This window comes from Marmota marmota, unplaced genomic scaffold (genome assembly GCF_001458135.2).
Source record: "Marmota marmota marmota unplaced genomic scaffold, marMar, whole genome shotgun sequence".
Taxonomy (NCBI): Eukaryota; Metazoa; Chordata; class Mammalia; order Rodentia; family Sciuridae; genus Marmota; species Marmota marmota.
This window is the reverse complement of record NW_026000130.1, coordinates 4059447-4076237: the sequence shown is the minus strand read 5'-3', so window position 1 is coordinate 4076237 and position 16791 is coordinate 4059447. Positions and strand designations below refer to the sequence as shown.

Below are 16791 nucleotides of genomic sequence, written 5' to 3'. Positions count from 1 at the left end.
CCAGATGAACAATCAACAAGGGAATGTCAGAGTTAAGTGGCACTATGGGATGAGTGAACTTAACAGACATTGATAGAATAGGCCATGCAACAGCTGTGGGGTACACATGCCACTCACCAGCACAAGGAACATTCCCCAAGGTATATTATGTATTAGGCCATAAAGCAAGTTTTTTAAAATACCAAAAAATCTTATATGCTTTCCAGTCACTATGAGATGAAACCAGAAACTAAGAGCAGAAGAACTACAGAAACCTCACAAACACTTGAAGATTACGCCTCACACCATCAAACAAGTGAAAAATCCCTAGAGTCAGAAGAATATGGAAAGACAACATATCAGAACTTGTGGGATCCGGAAACAGCACTATGAAAAGGAAAGACTACAGAAACCCGTACCTAAAAGACAAAAGAGAGAGACCTCAAGTAAATTGCCTGGTGATGGCTCAGGAAAACAAAAACCAGTCTAAAATCAGGAGAAGGAAAGAAATAATCAAGATTAGGGTGAAAAAATGCAGTAGAAAGTAGAGGAGGACCACCAAAGTTCAAGGGAACAAAGAGTAGTTCTTTGAAAGCATAAAGCAAAGGTGGCAAAACTTTAGCTAAATTAACAAAAGAAAAAGAGATTAGACCCAGACCAATACAATGAAACTTGAAAAGGGAGGTCTTACAACAGATTCCAAGGAAATTCAAAGGATCATTAGGGAGGATTTTGAACAACTACATGCAAATATGTTGAAAAATCTAGGAGAAACCGACAAATTTAGGGACCCAAAATGAATCAAGAAGATATAAACATTCAGATAATAGGAGGGACAAGTAAGGAGACTGCAGTAGGGTCTTATGACAGAGATAAGCTCAATGGAGTCAATGCTGAATTTGACCAGATTCTAGAAGAAGCAATAACACCAGTATCATGTTACCCAAAATATTCCAAAGCCTAGACGTGGAAGGAACTTGTCTAAACTCAGCCTCCAAGTTCACTGTGTTCCTGGTTTAAAACCAGACCAGGCCAGAACCACAACTATGAGCAGAACAATGTAAGGGGGACGTCCCTGCCCAGGAATGGAACCAGGTGTTGTGGGGGATGGAGACAGTGGTGAGTGCAGTGCAGGTCTAAGAAGTGGTTTGGGGAGGCTGCAGGGGAGCCTGCTCCTGGGGCTTTTCTGCTGCTCCTGTAACAGGCACAGTCTAATTAGATTTCTGTTGGACTGGTGACTATTAGGGTGTCAGCCTGGTGAAGGATGAGAGCCCCCACTGGGCTTTCTGAAGAGATGGCTCTTGTCTGCAGTTTGTGAGCTATAATTACGACAGCATTAGACAAAGATGTGCCCAAAAATTTCCATCATTTTCAGGGTCATCATGATTAAGAAAGTTAAAATTCTTTGTGTTTAGAGACAAGAAGAGGCGAGGGAGTGTAGGTTGAGACAGAGCAAGTGGCTGACCTTGGGATTGCTCCCATGGGTTGTTGTCTTAGGAGACATGGCCCTGCCCCACTGAAGTGGGTGCCCTGGCCAAAGTGCCCTCACAAGTCTTGAAGGGGCAGAGCATGCCAGAATCACCATCCTATGGTGGAGGTGATAGGATGCCCAGTGACCCCATGGAGTGGAGGCAGCTGAGGCCAGCTGAGGGCAGTGGAGGACTGTTGGCATCTGGGCAGTGTCAGTCCTTAAAGCAGTTAGCATCACCCTATCTGGGTAATGGGGCTGAAGGTGTTAAAGCCCAAGTGTGCTCTTAGCGCTTTCTCACACTTCTTGTTTCTCCACTGGGGCTGATGACCATGGCCCCAAAGGCAGAGATCAGATCTGGGAGCCAGTCTGAACTCCCAGGTCTCATAGATGGAATATGGGTGGACTTCAAAGTAGAGGTTGATTATGGGAGTGTGGTGCTGGTTCTCCCAGTAGAGCTTAAGCCTTTCTGTGTGGGCAGGCTTTGGAGGATGGCAGTAACTGTGGCCACACCAGTGGTTTCTTTACCTGGTGTGTGCCTTGCTTTCTGTCCCTTGGTCCCCATGGTGGTGCTCTGGCTAGGGGCACTGGAGGTGTTCTGTTCTAACTGTGCCCCATGTTGCTGCCTGTTGCTTGGGGTACCCCCTCTTTTGGAGGAGATACACAAGGCCTCAAAAGCTATAATGAGTTCAGGGAGCATGTCATGGCTCCCAGATCCTCTCGATATCATTGGGACCAAAGGATAACTAGAGGTATCCTTACTGGCTGTACTGCTTGTCCCCCAAGGTGAGCTTAGGTGTTTCTGGGTGGGCAGGCTTTGAGGGATGGCAGTCAGGGTAGGAACACGAGTGTTTTCTTGCCCCTTTGTTCCCTTTTCTGTGTGTTTCCCCAGTGCCACGGTGGTACTCTGGCTAGGGGCACTGGAGGTGTTCTGTTCCCCATGTTGCTGTCTGTTGCTTGGGGTCCCTTTACTTTGGGAGGAGATACACAAGGCCTCAAAAGCTATAATGAGTTCAGGAAGCAAGTCATGGCTCCCAGATCCTCTCGATGTCACAGGGACCAAAGGGAAACTAGAGGTATCCTTTCTGGCTGCACTGCTTGTCCCACAAGGTGAGCTTTGGTGTTTCTGGGTGGGCAGGCTTTGAGGGATGGGACTTGGGGTAGAAACACCACTGTTTCCTTGTCCCTTTTTACCCTCTTTTGTGTGTTTCCCTGGTGCCATGGTGGTGCTCTGGCTAGGGGCACTGGAGGTGTTCTGTTCCAACCTTGCCCCATGTTGTTGCCTGTTGCTTGGGGATTCTCCTCTTTGGGAGGAGCTACACCAGGCCCCAAAGGCTGACATTAGTTCAGGGAGCAAGTCTGGGCTCTCTGATCTCCTTGATGTCCCAGGGACTGAAGGGCAACTAGAGATACCCTTTGTAGTACTTGTCCTTTGATGTGAGCTTAGGTGTTTCTGGGTGGGCAGGCTTTGAGGTATGGCACTCGGGGTAGGAACTCCACTCTTTCCTTGCCCTTTTTTACTCTCTTTTGTGTGTTTTCTGGGTGCCATGGTGGTGCTCTGGCTAGGGGCAGTGTAGGTGTCATTTCCCAAACTTGTCCCATGGTGCTCTCCAGTTTTGGGGGTTTCTCTACTTTTTGAGCTTGATACTTCCATGGGTGGTGTCCGACCCAAGGACAAGTCTGGCCTCGCAGCTGCCATTAAGGTCACTGAGTGTGTCTGGGTTCTGGCATGAGCACCCACGGTGGTGTTTCTATGTTTGTCAGCCCCAAGGGCTGAGTAGTTTAGGCTGCCCAAGGTTGTTGGGCCCACAGTCAAGGGTAGCATCAGAGCTGCCTCCGGACCTGGAGCTCCCACGTGTCCAAGCTGATGACAGCTGACAAAGCTGGGGGCTCCAGGCTTCATCCCACCAGGAACCCCAGAGCTTGGTGGGATGGTGGCTCCAGGGGTGAGAGGCTGCTTCCCCTGCGGAATGTTTCCTCACATCCTTCAAACTGGAGAGCTGGAGCTGGCTGCAGGTGAGGGCCTGTGAGTACAGTAGGGCTTTGGCCCTGGTGAGAGCGCCGGAAGCTCCTACCCAAGGTGGAGGGAGGCCCCAGATGTGGGGGCTGTAAAGGCATAGTGGGTTCAAGAGAGTGACCCCAAAGGGGGCCACTGGCTGTACAGCCAAGCTTGCCAATGTGCTGAAAGAGGGCCTGGGAGGAAGGGCCAAAGCAGCAATTGGCAGGCTGGGGGAGAGCGGTCCTGTAAGATTGGAGATGGTAGGGTCTGAGATGAGACAGCAGAGCCCACCAACACTGGGATGTGGGCCACCACAGTTGTGCTGCTGAGGGGGAGGAGGTCTGGCTGAGGCCCACTGATGCCAGAGGCATGGCCCCTCCCAGTGGAGAGGGGACCCCCCCATGGGCTTGTGGGGCCATGGCACAGCTGTTCCCAATGGCCTGGGTCTCACCCATCAGAAGACGGTTGATGCGCTGCAGAGCTTTCTTCTCCCGGTCTAGGTCCTCAGCAGTCACTGAACAGGCCAATTCCAGAGGTGGTGGCAGCTTCAGAGGTTCCCCTCGGAAACTTGCATTTCCGTGGCCTACCAGTGTCTCCCGTGGGTGAGGACTTCTTCCTGGGCAATGGCTGTCCTGCCCTGCCTTCTGCCACCTTCTCACCCTGGGCCTTCTTTGGGGGAATCCCTGGGGATGAAGAACATCCCAGGGGCGGCTCCCCGTTGGATGGGTCTGGAGCCCTCCTCTTCAGGGCTCGGAGACCTCGCGTGGAGCTGTAGGAGCTGCTGATGGGGTTTCTTTTGGGGCAGGAGCTCATGCAGGTGGCCCGGGAGCTCTCAGCTCTGTCTTGGGAGCTCTGGGTGCAGAGGTTTGCCTGCAGAGCCCCAGGCCTCGGCACAAAGGCAGGCACACAGCTATGGGCCCCCAGGGGCCTAAAAGTAGATTGTGCTCTTCCAGTGACCTGGGGACATCCTCTCTGATGTTCTCTATCTACAGGGTGCTCTGCTTGCTCAGCCACCACTTAGCCTCTGTCTCTAGGGGCTGTGATCACAGTCCTCCCTGGGCGGGTTCTTGGGGTGCTAGAAACTGGCAAGGGACGACTTCCTGCCCCTGAGCCCTACAAGGCGTCTGCTGGCTGAGTCTGCGGCCTGGGCTGCAGGAAGCCCTGAAAGCTGCAGCTGACAGCAGCAGCATCTTCAGGAGACCAGGCATGCGAAGGGAGGTGGCAATGTCCAAGTCTCCGAGAAAAGATCCAAGGGTCCGCAGGACCCTGGAAAAGCACCGAGGAGGCACTTTTTGCAACAACTGAGGAGCAGTTGCAGGGTGGCAGCAAGATGACCTGCGAATGGTGGCACTGGCCCAGGCAGCCCCGAGTGGCCAACCAGTATAGGGAAGTCGGCGGGGGCCACGACCGGACTTCTTGTAGGACCCTTCGGGCAGGTCTCTGCCCCTCAGTGCCAGGGCAGGGCTGAGGGACAACACTTGCCCTGGGAAGTCCCCATGGCAGTCTTCGAGAAGGTGCTAGTCGGTAATTGTAGCGTTGATCACAGAAGCTCCTTCTTCGGCTGCCCACGCAGCTTCAAGCGAAATGGCTGTCAGACCTGTTGCTAGGTCGCAGCTGAGGAAGGAATGAGTGGAGAACACACGAGCACGTGAGGAAAACCATCCACACTGGGCAAGAGGCAGACTTGCGCCAGGAAATGACGTGCAAATTCCCCGTGCGTGTGCAAAGTTTGCATGCGCGTGCAAAGTCCACGTGCTTGCACCAGATGCTGGAGAAATAGGCGCGGGAACTGCGTGCCTGGTGCGTGTGTGGGTCCTAGGGGGACTGTTGAGTGCTGGCACCGGGGCTGTGATCCAGGTCCCACTGATCCACCTCCTGACCCAGTGAGGTTTCCCAATCATCTGGGAAGGGTTGTAGATGATGGAAAGCCCAAAGGTTGAGGGGTGGCAGCTATGGCAAGGCCAGCGATCTCTCCCCTCAGACTGGTGCAGAGACCCTGCCCCTCCCCAGAGGCAGCCAGGATGGCAGCACAGATGGGCTGAACTCCAATGGACGTGGGGGCAGTCAGAGGGCTGAGCAGGCTCTTGCTGCGGGTTGAGGGTAGCTCTTGGGGCGTGGAGCAGGTGGGGACTAGGGTGACAAGCAGGTCTTTGGCTGGCAGTACCTGCGCATTCTGTAGGGAGACATATCCCTGCCTCTTCAGGAGAGCACTTCTCTGAAAAGGTGGGCAGTGGCATGGCCCCAATAGAAGTGCCCCCCATACCTCCAAGCTTGGAGCAGGGTGGTAACCTCCCTGGGCCTCTGAAGGGGAAAGCAATGTCATTAGATGGGCGGTGCACCAGCAGGTGAGCAAGTGGTGGTGGCATCTCCAGGATCTCGCTTGCTGGGGCTGGGCAAGGACACCTTGTCCTCCCTTGAAGGTGTGAGCTAGTGTTTGTATCTAGCCTTGCTCTGGTGTGGGTGGGTGGGGCTGGGTTTGACAGCCAGGAGCCCCACCCCTGAGCTGTCAGAGTTCTGTCTGCTGTCCTGCCTGGGCCTGGCCAGTCAGAAGGGGAACTGCTGAGGGGCAAGTTTCTTGGCTGAGCAGCATTTTCAGGTGGTGGCAACTTTGAGTTCGTGGCCTGTGTGTCTTCCTGCACTTCCTCTGGGAACAGTGGAGGGAACAGCTGCTGAGAACACATCTAAGGAGCCACCCAGAGTCTGACTGAGGGGTTCAGCAGGGCAGGTTGGGAGGGAATGGTACCCTGTGTCCACAGTCCTTTCTCTCTGTGTGGAAGCCAGAAGAACCCAGCTGTGTGCTCACACAATCTTGTTTTATTCATATTTGGGTTGCTTTCTTTGAATTTTGGTTATCAAGATTCTCCAATTTTATTTTTTTAGTTGTCATCAGGCCTTTATTCATTTCTGTGCAGTGCTGAGAATTGAACCCAGTGCCTCCCACATGCTAGGCAATCACTCTGCAACTGAGCCTCAACCCCAGCTCTCCAGTTTTTGACTGTGTCTTCATTGCTTAGCTGTTCTGAAGACAATACTAGGCCTCCTACTGTTCCTACAGTGTAAGATATGTTACCTTTCACCAGTCCAATCCAACACAGATACCTGCAGACCCAGAGATCCCCTCAGCATTCACTCTTGGGAGGTTCCAGTTGTCATGGGTCTTGGCTTTCCCTGGATGGAAGGGCACCTGACAGAGGTAGTTGTGTGTTTTCAAGCTTAAGCTCCCTATAACCCAAGGAGCAGCCCTGCATGTCCCACCACTCTCGGCTGTCAAGAGCTACCCTTCCTCCTCAACACTGGTGGAGTGCTCTGAGGAAAATAAAAAGAAGACACAGAGACAAGATGCAGAGGTAGGAAATTAAGATGGCAGAAAGGCAGAGGGACCAAGCTGCCAAGCTTTATTTATATCCATAGGTTACTATAGGTCATCGGCATAATTAGTACATATTGTTCATTGTATTACTAGGCAGATTACAGACTTAGCAACATTATGCAGCTTATTCCTCAGTTACATACTAAGTTGCAATATGCTATGTTAGCAGCTTTGTGTAGCTCTCAAGAAAGCCCATTGTATACAGTTACTGCTATGTGGACAGGTTTAGGTTTAGTGAAACATTATGGTCTTCTAACAAGAGAGTTCCTTTATTCCCAAGGAGCTGTGTGCCTTAGATTAAGGTGAGGCTGTTAAGACTCTAACATAGAGCTTCCTATTGAAGGTCATTGCTACAGCAGCCAGGCATCCTGTGTCTTTGCACAGAAACTTCCTAGCCGCCAAGCATGCCACAGTCATGAAGACTGAGAAAACTCCAACCCTAAGATTTCTAAGCACGCTCTCTCTCCTCTGGAAGGTGGCAAGGGCAGCCCACCTAGCAGTAAAACATCAGAGACCTCAATTCCAAGCACAGAACTCCTACAGAGTACTGGGAGGGTTTCTGAACTGGGCAAAATATCAGCGAGCTGGGCCTGTAGGAGCGAGGCAGGAGGGAGCTTCAGCTGGGACCAGTGTCCAAGATGGCTGCTCCTCAAGCCCCTCCCTGTCCATGGGCTCTCTCTGGTCCACTGGACCTGCAGGTACCCAGGTGCAGGCTGCTGGGTGGGGGTGTGGTGGCGCTCAGCTCCCCTGGTACAGTTATACCTGGCGGTGTATCCTCCTGAGACTGGTTGGTGGTGCTGCCCTGCAGGCTGCAGTGGGGACCAGGCCAAAGAAGAAGTGGGATCACCAAATGGGCCTGTGCAGCCACAGACCAGTGTTCCTTTTCCAGTGGGTGACAAATTAGGAGTTTGGGGTCGGGTTGCTAGAATATGGTCCTGGGGTCAGTGTCTGGGTCCTTCCCTGTGTCACACAGCTGAGTGGGCACTTATTTTGAAGTGGCCAGGACCAGAAGCTTCTCCGCTTTCCAGTGTAGTGAAATCATAGTGCTTTGGGGAAAATGGCTGGGAGATGGGTTTATGTCCCCCACCATAAGCCTCCTCCCCGCAGGCTTTCAGGCTAGGAAATTCTCAGTATCCTCTTTCAGTTACCATTTCCTGCTACATATGGAGGAAAAATCGACACCCTCCTAGATCATGCCTGCCTCTGGAGTCAGGGTACTGACTGCCTGGATGGATGGGGTGACCTAACCTGGGCCACACCTGAGTGGTCCTGGAGCCTGGGATCTGCCAAGCTCTTTATTTTCTACTAACAAAGGTAAACACAGTCTTTATTGCTTGTTTTATTCCTTAATAAGTAAGTAATTCATGCTTGTGGTAGATAATCTAGGAAGTACAGATCTACAAACAAACTTAAAAACAGCCCATGAGGAAGGATTCCAGCACCCAAGAGACCCTCACCATTGTCATTGTGGTTCACCATCTTCATGTTTTACTCCTAGGTGTGCTCCCACGCCCACCTTCCCATAGGACAGAGGGAGTTCTTAAGAATGCTTAGGAGGTGGCAGTTTCTCAAGATCTTAATTTTGACATGCTATGTACAGTTAGGGTGGGGACATATTGACTTTCAAAGATTTCAGAGTTTTGGAGGTCTTAAGAGGTGACATGGTGAAATCAGGAAAACAAATATTAAAGAAATTGAACTCATATTTGGCTAGGATTCCTTGGGAGGTGGACTTACCCTTGGAGTATATGAATGGTGTTGTATACAAGTGGTGTGCAGTCATTTGAAAGGAATCTACATTGTGGTGGTCACAAACACACACATAAAGGATTAATGTATATATGTGCTAAGCCACATGAAGGCCTCACTGTGTTGTCAAGATCATCCTGATTCACAAGGACCCGTCTTTCCCTCTCCTTAGAGGGAACAGAATCTGAGTCCTGGAACTGCCTTTGAAGAATCAAAATTGGCTTTGGAGATGAGAAAACACCAATGTTGGAGAGGACTGTGAAGAATTTGAGTTAGAAATTGATTTCTAAATGTGGAAGCACAACATAGTAATACATATTTATCATATTATATATAATATAAACATATAATTGCTTCTAAATTATCAAGTCTAATTTCATAAGTATGTATTTGATCTCCTTAAACGTTTATATCATGGGACAAACCCACATTTTTATTCTCTCTGGAAAAGTTTTTTTAACTCCCACACTGAAAATTTTTCTTAGAATTAGGTTCAGCTTGTATTTTGACACTTATGGTTTTATATATATATATATATATTTAAATCTAGAGTTACTTGCACACATCATCTAATCACTTGTTTTTAAGTTGAATGTGATGATACACACACACACACACACACACACACACGCACGCGCGCACATTGATCAGCTGTTATTATCACCCATTTTCTGCATGAGGCAGCAGAAGCACAGAGAAGATACAGAATATGCCCAGGACCCCACAGTGGCATTCCCATCTGAATGTTTGTGTCTCCTCCAAATTTATATGTTGAAGCCCTAATGCCAGAGTGATGGCGTGAGAAGTGAGGCCATTGTCAGGTAATTGGATTTAGATAGACCATGGGGGTGTGGCTCCCAAAATGAGATTAGTATTCTTAGAAGATGAGGAAGAGACCAGACCTCTTGGCCAAGTGAGGACACAGTGGGAAAGCAGCTAACTATGAGCAAGAACTCTTTCCAAGAACTCAATCTGCCAAAACTTTGACCTTGATCTTCCCACCCTCTCAAATGGGGAGAAATAAATAATTGCTTTTTAAGCTTCCCAGTATTTTGTTATAGCAGCTAGAACCGATTACAGCAGCAAGTAAAAGGACTTTGTGAGTATTAAAATGAAATAATGTATGCAAAGTGGTCTAGGAATACTAGCTTTATCATATATATCACCATTACCTAGCCTTCCTAGAAAAGGGTTTTGATGGATGTCCCAGGAGGCATGCTTTTTAAAAAGCTAACTCTGAACACCAGAGGTAATGGAAATTAATTGTGTTTTTGCATTTCATTTTGTGCTTTCATTAGGTCAAAAAGGTGTGCTCTGAGTACTTCATTTTTTGTTATGTGTATGGGTTTTTTAAAAAAATATTCAGATGCTCTGGGATATAATGGGAGTGAACAAAGTGAGGGTCAGAAGGGAAAGAGATGCAAGCTGGGGCCCGTGATTTGGCTAAGCTTCCAGCCCTCCTCCTGGCTCATTCTTTCACAGGAACTAACTATTGCTTCCTCAGCACTGTTACAGGGACAGCTCTGCAAAGGCTGTGACCCTGGTCATAGTTCACCTGCAACACCCCTGCTCTGTAAAACCAGCCCAAGGGCTCTTACCGCACAGAAATTCTTTAGCCCTCAAGGTCACTGAAACTTCCTTAGAGTAGTTTAGAGTAGATGATGAAGGTTTGGCATCTATTAAATGATTATTATTAGCACAATGTTCTGAGTTTCATGTATAAATATTGATTGGCACATGGGCCCTAACCCTGGATGTGTCAGCCAATCTACACCATTTTTAGGTCAGCGTTAATCCCATCTCTTCCCTTGGAGCTCTGGAGGGAAGAGCTGCTTCATCCGGGTCTCCAAGGCCTGGCCCTCAGGGGAGGTATTGCTTTGGCTCTTCCCCTTGCTACCATTGCCACTGCAGTTGCTGAGGCCTTGATTGCTGTTGGCTTTCTCACCAGTTCTGTCCTCTGCCCCTTCTGCCTTGTCTTCTCATTCTCCCTCAAGTTCTGGGAGGAGAACTGCTGCGTTCACTTCGAGGACCCCGCACTGGGAACATCATCCCAAATTCTGACAGGAACACTGGGCTGGGCAGATCCAGGCTGCCAGGCCTTGTGACTGCAGGGAACTGGTCGTGCATCTCAGAGGCACTCCTTGTTCCTGAACTAAAGCTGGACACAATCTGGGTTTCTGAGTCATCTTCAGACCCAAAGTTGCTACAGAAACAGCATCCGGCTCAGGTTGGCCCTCCACCAGGTTCTCCGCAGAAGTGCTGCTGCCCTGAGCCCCCCACGTGCTGCAGTGTGGCCGCTCTTGGATCTAGCCCAAGATGCTCTGCAGTTTCTTCAGGGCTGCCTTGTACTCGCCCTTGGCCAGAGCCAGATCATCCACAGGCTCAAGCTGCACATAGTACTTTCCCTTGAGTTCAAAATCAGGTTTGGACTTGCTGATGGCCCTCTTTTGAGTTTCTCCTCCTGCTGTCACATGCGGCCTATGGCAGCATCCTACCTGGCTGCAGTCTCCTTCTGCTCCAGCTCACTTCTCCTCTTGGTCCTCCAAGATTCACCAGCTCCTGCCAGGAAGAGTGGTACTTGTCATCCTCCAGCAGCTGCTAGGTCAGGGAGGTGGTCTCTTTGTCAACACAGAGCACCTCTGTGGCCCTCTTGAAATCCCGTGTGGCTTCTGAGCTTCCAGCTAAGGCCGCCGCCACCCTCCACGCCTCCCAGTAGGGCTTCCAATTTTCTTCATCAGTTCGTGCAGTTTCACCATTTCCTCAACCAGAACAGAGCTGAACTGTGAGGAGCATCCTCAAGTTTCGTTTCCTGTGTGTTGATATCACCTGGGGATTGATTAAACTTCTCCACTTCTCCCTGTATCCAGGGTCCACCTCTCCCTCCTCTTCCAGCCTCTGCTCCATTCCCTCCTCCTCCCTCCCGTTCCCCCCCCCTTCCCTCTCCCCCTCTTCTCCTCCAGCTCCTCCCTGTGGCTTCCCTTTCAGAGGCCTCATCCTCACAGGCAGCGGGGATGCTCTGCAGCTTTGACAACCAACCAGCAATTGGTGCTCCAATTGCTCAGTGGCTTGGCACCCTGAAGGGGTCGCTGCTGCCATAGGCTCTGCTGGAGCCTCCTTCCCACAGCCTGGCACAGTAGGGGAACCGCTGTGGCTGGCACCTGAGAGGCACCGCTCACCAATCAACTTAGGATTTTTTGACTTTACATTGATGCAGAGTGATCCACATTCAGTAAAAACCATACTTTGAATTTGGATTCTTTCCTGGGCTGGTGAGAGTATGATGTTGTCTCACAATGCTGGGCAGAGGCAGCAAGTCCTGCTCCCAGTCAGCCTCGGGATCCTGAGGGGAAACCATCAACCCTCTACAGTGGGCTGTGACCTGCGACAGTGCTGTTGAGCAAGGGTGTGTGGTAGGTCCCTGCACTGTGTACATGTTTGACTGTCAGTATTTTCTGATGGGTTTATTACAGTGTAGCCCCATGTAAGCTGAGAAGCATAGGCCCAGGCAGGTTCCAGCGACAACCACATGCAATAGTGTTGTATTGCAGAGAGAGCAGCAGCGGGATGTCAGTCATTTGGGATGGATAGAACTATTGTTCTAGTGTTTCTTTTTTTAAATATTTATTTTTTAGTTTTCGGCGGACACAACATCTTTATTTGTATGTGGTGCTGAGGATCGAACCCAGGCCGCACGCATGCCAGGCGAGCGCGCTACCGCTTGAGCCACATCCCCAGCCCAGTTCCACTGTTTCTTTCTGAACCATGTGACACTGAGGTGTCTCCCAAAAGAACAGACAGAGGGTACATCTCCACCTTACTGATTTAAGTCATGGCCTTCAGACTGCTCAGACCAATAGAATATGGTGGAGGACTTGATATGAGCATGTGCCAGACCTGGCCTTCCATGCCATGCTCTTCCTTTTGTGGTTCTGTCATTTGCCATGAGAAGAACATGGCCCTGTTGGATCCTGAAAGGAGACCCACAGCGGGGAATCTAAACCCAACCAAAAGCCTGGACCAAGGTTAGCCAAGACCAAGGGAAAGTCAAAACCCATCTGCAAAGTCATGAAGCTTGTTCTCGTAGCCATTGAGATGTGGAGGTTGCTGGCTCCCCGTGGAACTGACAACGCACCCCTCTGGATTAGAGGGGACAAGGAGAGGTATGTTCCTGGGCTGGACTGTCTGGCAGTTTTGTAAGAGTGGTGATTTGTTGTACAATGATACATGAAGCTGGCTTTCTAAATACCCATCAGGTCTCCTTGGTCACATCAGAATATACTAAGATGTTTATTCCCTACCTATTTTATAATTTCTGTGAGGAACAAATAAAACCTTCATAATTGCTACCAAAAGAGAGGTGGGATGCAGTGCCTAGGAGCAGCTCTTTGGGTCATTACCTTGAGGATTTCCAACTCTCAGTTAGCTTGACTTCTCTCTCTTCCCATTTCTACCAGGACATTTAAATTCAGAGAGCCACGTTGCCTGCCCCAGAAGGCTGCCGCTTGGTAAAGACTAATGTTGGTGTTCCTTTTAGTGTCTCCTTGGATTTCATCACACAAATACTTTTGGGCCATCATTTCTTCTTAAAGGGTAGGCTGATTGGCACTCCCAATAACAGCAGTTCTGTGTCAATCCTGACACCTATGGTTTAAACAGCTGTCCCACTCCAGGCTTGTGGTTAGGATCAAAATGTTACATAGTCATCCATGCATGCAATATAACAATATACTTTGGCCAATATCACTCCACAGTACCTTGGCCCTCCTACCCCTTGGTCCCTTTTCTCTACTGTTCTTTCTTTGATTTCCATGAGATCCACCCCACCTATCTTTCCCTTTTTCTTCTCTATCTCCCACATATGAGAGAAAACATACATCCCATATTTGTGCATCTAAGTTCTTTGGGGATGTTGGTGTGTACGTTTTTTCCTTGATGTGTCCTTATTTGGTTTTGGTATGTGTGCAATGCTGCCTTTATAAATTTTATAAATTTCATGGAGTAATTTGAGGAATTTTGGCATCACTTCTTCTTTAAAGGTTTTTGGTGGACCTCAGCTGGGAGTCCATCCAGCCCTGGGTTTTTCTTTGTTAGAGACAATAATGAAAAGCCTTCCATCTTATTACATGTTATTGGTTTGTTTAGGTTTCCTTTTTCCTCTTGATAACAGTTTTGGTAGATCCTATTTATCTAGATATGTATTCATTTCTTCCAGGTTTTCCAATGTATTGGAGTACAAGTTTTCAAAATAGTCTCTAATGATCTGCTGGATTTCTGTGATATCTATGGTGATTTTACCTTTTTAATCTCTAATTTTATAAACTTGGCTTTTCTCCCTTTTTCTCTTGGTTATGTTAGCATGGGGGCTTATCAACCTTGTTTACCTTTTCAAAGAAACACTGTTTCATTGATCCTTTGTGTTGTTATTTTTTGTTGTCAAGTTCATTAATGTTGGCTCTGATCTTATTTCCTTCCTTCCTTCAGTGTTTGCTCCTCCACCATAGCCTGGCTTTTACACCATTTCCCATTTACACGGTGCACGATGCGGGCTTCCTCAGTAGAGGGCGCTGAAGGGACACTGCAGGAAGCAGAGGCCTCTTGTGGTTAAGCTACTGCACCATTGCTCTGTGATGCTGGTATGAGTCCATGTGAGGGCAGCATGGATCAGGTGAGGGGATTCTCAGATCCTGAGGAAGGCTTTGGTCTCCAGGAAAATTTTCCAAATTCTTTCCAAGTTGATCTTATGTGATGGTGTACTCCTAGTGTATGGTCCAACTGTGGTGGGAGGCACTGGCTCTGAGTTCAGAACTTGGCAGTCCCTGGCCCCACTCATGCCCCACCTTCCTATGGTGGAAGAGCTGAAACACATCAGGTCTTTATCTTGGAGGAAAATTTCTAGAATATCAAGGAAGGACCAGCACAAGCCAGTTTTCAAGAGCCGCTGCTTGGCACGAAAGGAAAAGCATGAGTTGTGAAAAGTGGCTCCTAGAGTAAGGCGTAGGCATCCTTCTATTCTAAAGTACCCCAGTTGACTTAGGGGTACAGCTAAGCAAGATCCACCACTGGAGCCTGAGGTCAGAATTTGAGCTGCTGCTTGCTCGCTGTATGTACTTGGAAAACCCCTTTCTTGGTTTTCTTCATCTATGTCATAAGGACAAGTGGGAGTGGGCTCAATAGGGTCATGCAACCAAAGCCCAAGGACCTCAGCACAGTGCCCAGAACATACCAGGTCCTCAATCTATGGTAATTTTATACTTATTACCATTATTATTTGTGTTAGCTTTTTGGAGCTGTGACCAAAATACTCCACACAAACAACTTAGAGGAGGAAGGTTTTATTTTGTCTGATGATTTTCAGAGGATTCAGTTCATGGTCAGCCTGGTGGAAGGGTGAGGTGAAGCCAAGCTGGTCAACTCAAGGCAGCCAGGAAGCAAAGTGAGAGAAAGAGGAAGTGTCCAAGGACAGGATAAAGCCTTCCAGGGCAGGTGACCAGTGACCTATTTCCTCCAACTATATCCGTCTCCCAGCAGGGCATCCACTTATCAATGGATTAATCCATCAAGTGGATTAAGTCAGTGGTGAGGTCAGAGTCCTCATGATCTGATCCCTGCCTAAGAGCCCCATCTCTGAACCTTGCTGCATTGGGGACCACCCTTTCCACACATGAGCTTGGGGGACACTACAGGTCAGAACCATAGCATCATTTATTTTCTTCTGTCAAGCAAGCATCTCCCATTCTCCAGTCTCCTGTGGACTCAGCACTTCATCTCTGACAGTGGGGATCCCCTCTTCTAGCTTAATAGGCACGTGTCCCAAGTGAGAAAATGTGGATCTTAAAGAGACAGTGCTGTTTACCTGAATGGTAACACACAACTACACTGCCCTTGCCAGGTGAATATTCTCAAGGGTCCCCCCTTTCTGGCCTTTGGACCTATCTTGGTTTTATCCCATTTCCAAGATCTCTAGGCTCCCATGAATGCTGAAAGCAGCCTTCAGGCCCTAAGAGGATCTTGGCCACCAGCCCTGTTGTGCACATCCCACTATGGTTCCCCTTGCTCATGCCACTCCAGGCCAGTGGGTCTACTCTCTGTCACACTCTAGAGGGCACACTCATACCTCAGGGCCTTTGTGCTTGCTGTTTCTTTTACTCAAACTGCTCTACCTCTGGGCCCACCTCCATTGACCACCCTATTTCAGAATACAAACCCCATTTTTGCCCATTTTAAGAATGCAGTTTAGCATCTGCCACGTTTCAATCATTATGTTAAGTCTTGATATAGAGTTCCTTAAAACTGTAGTTGTTAGGAAATAAGAATGACCTTTCTCCCGCCTCTCTTCTCAGCACCATTTCTTTTAATATTGTTTAATTATCAATGGATCTTTATTTTTATTTATTTATATGCGGTGCTGAGAATCAAACCCAGTGCCTCACACATGCTAGACAAGTGCTCTACCACTGAGCCAGGACCCCAGCCCCCCCAGCACCATTTTTGGCTTTTGCCACACTTTGACATTTTAGTGTTCATGAGGGTTCAAATACAAGATCTTTTTTTAATTAAAAGTTTGTTTATTTTGGTTGTAGGTGGACACAATACCTTTATTTTTATGCTGAGGATGGAACCCAGTGCCTCATGCATGCTATGCAAGTGCTCCACCTCTGAGCCACAACCCCAGCCCACAAGATCTTCAAGTACAAGATCTTCCGGCTCCTTTTCAGAGCAGGCCATGTTCACGTCGTGCTCACCCCTGAAGCTGGAGAACCAAGAACTTCCCGAGTCCACAGAGCAGACCCACCTGTGCAAATCACTCATGTTGGGGCTGTCCGTTAACTTCTGTACCATGCTCTGGTACAGATATTAATGCACATTTTTATATATGCACATTCCCAAATGCCCATGTTTGGAGCCAGGTTTCATTTGAAGGTCACCATAATTTGTATTATATCTCCTGATTCAATGAAAGTTTTCTTTATATGTGTTAATAAAAAATGAAAAAAAAATTTTTTTTTTTAAAGAGAGAGAATGCAGATACAGGCTCAGAAAATGGCAGTGGCAGCCCCACCATCTCTACACAACTTGCTCGCGCCCAGCACCCATCAGACATTCCATGAAGGATGCTTGCCCTCTCATGCAGCAGGTGGACGGTGGCTTTGGGCGTGCGGCGGGCCGGGGCGGGCCAGGGCTGGTTGGCTCCGCGCACCCTCCAGCCTGCTTCGGGGCCTTTCGGAG

At 48.9% G+C, this 16791-nt stretch overlaps 1 long non-coding RNA gene and 1 pseudogene across 3 annotated transcripts in view; one reads left to right on the top strand and one right to left on the bottom strand.

Moving 5' to 3' along the window:
• The first annotated feature begins 4386 nt into the window (after positions 1-4386).
• Positions 4387-16791, top strand: part of LOC125611113 — a 17885-nt gene continuing 5480 nt past the window's right edge. Inside the window, exons 1-2 of one of the 3 annotated variants that reach the window (XR_007341241.1) lie at positions 4387-4398; positions 5397-5581. This is a non-coding gene — a long non-coding RNA (uncharacterized LOC125611113). Of the gene's footprint in view, positions 4399-5381; positions 5582-16791 lie in introns of all 3 variants that reach the window. The other 2 variants (XR_007341239.1, XR_007341240.1) reach the window with 2 other exon arrangements.
• Positions 10325-11475, bottom strand: LOC107154608 (annotated as a pseudogene).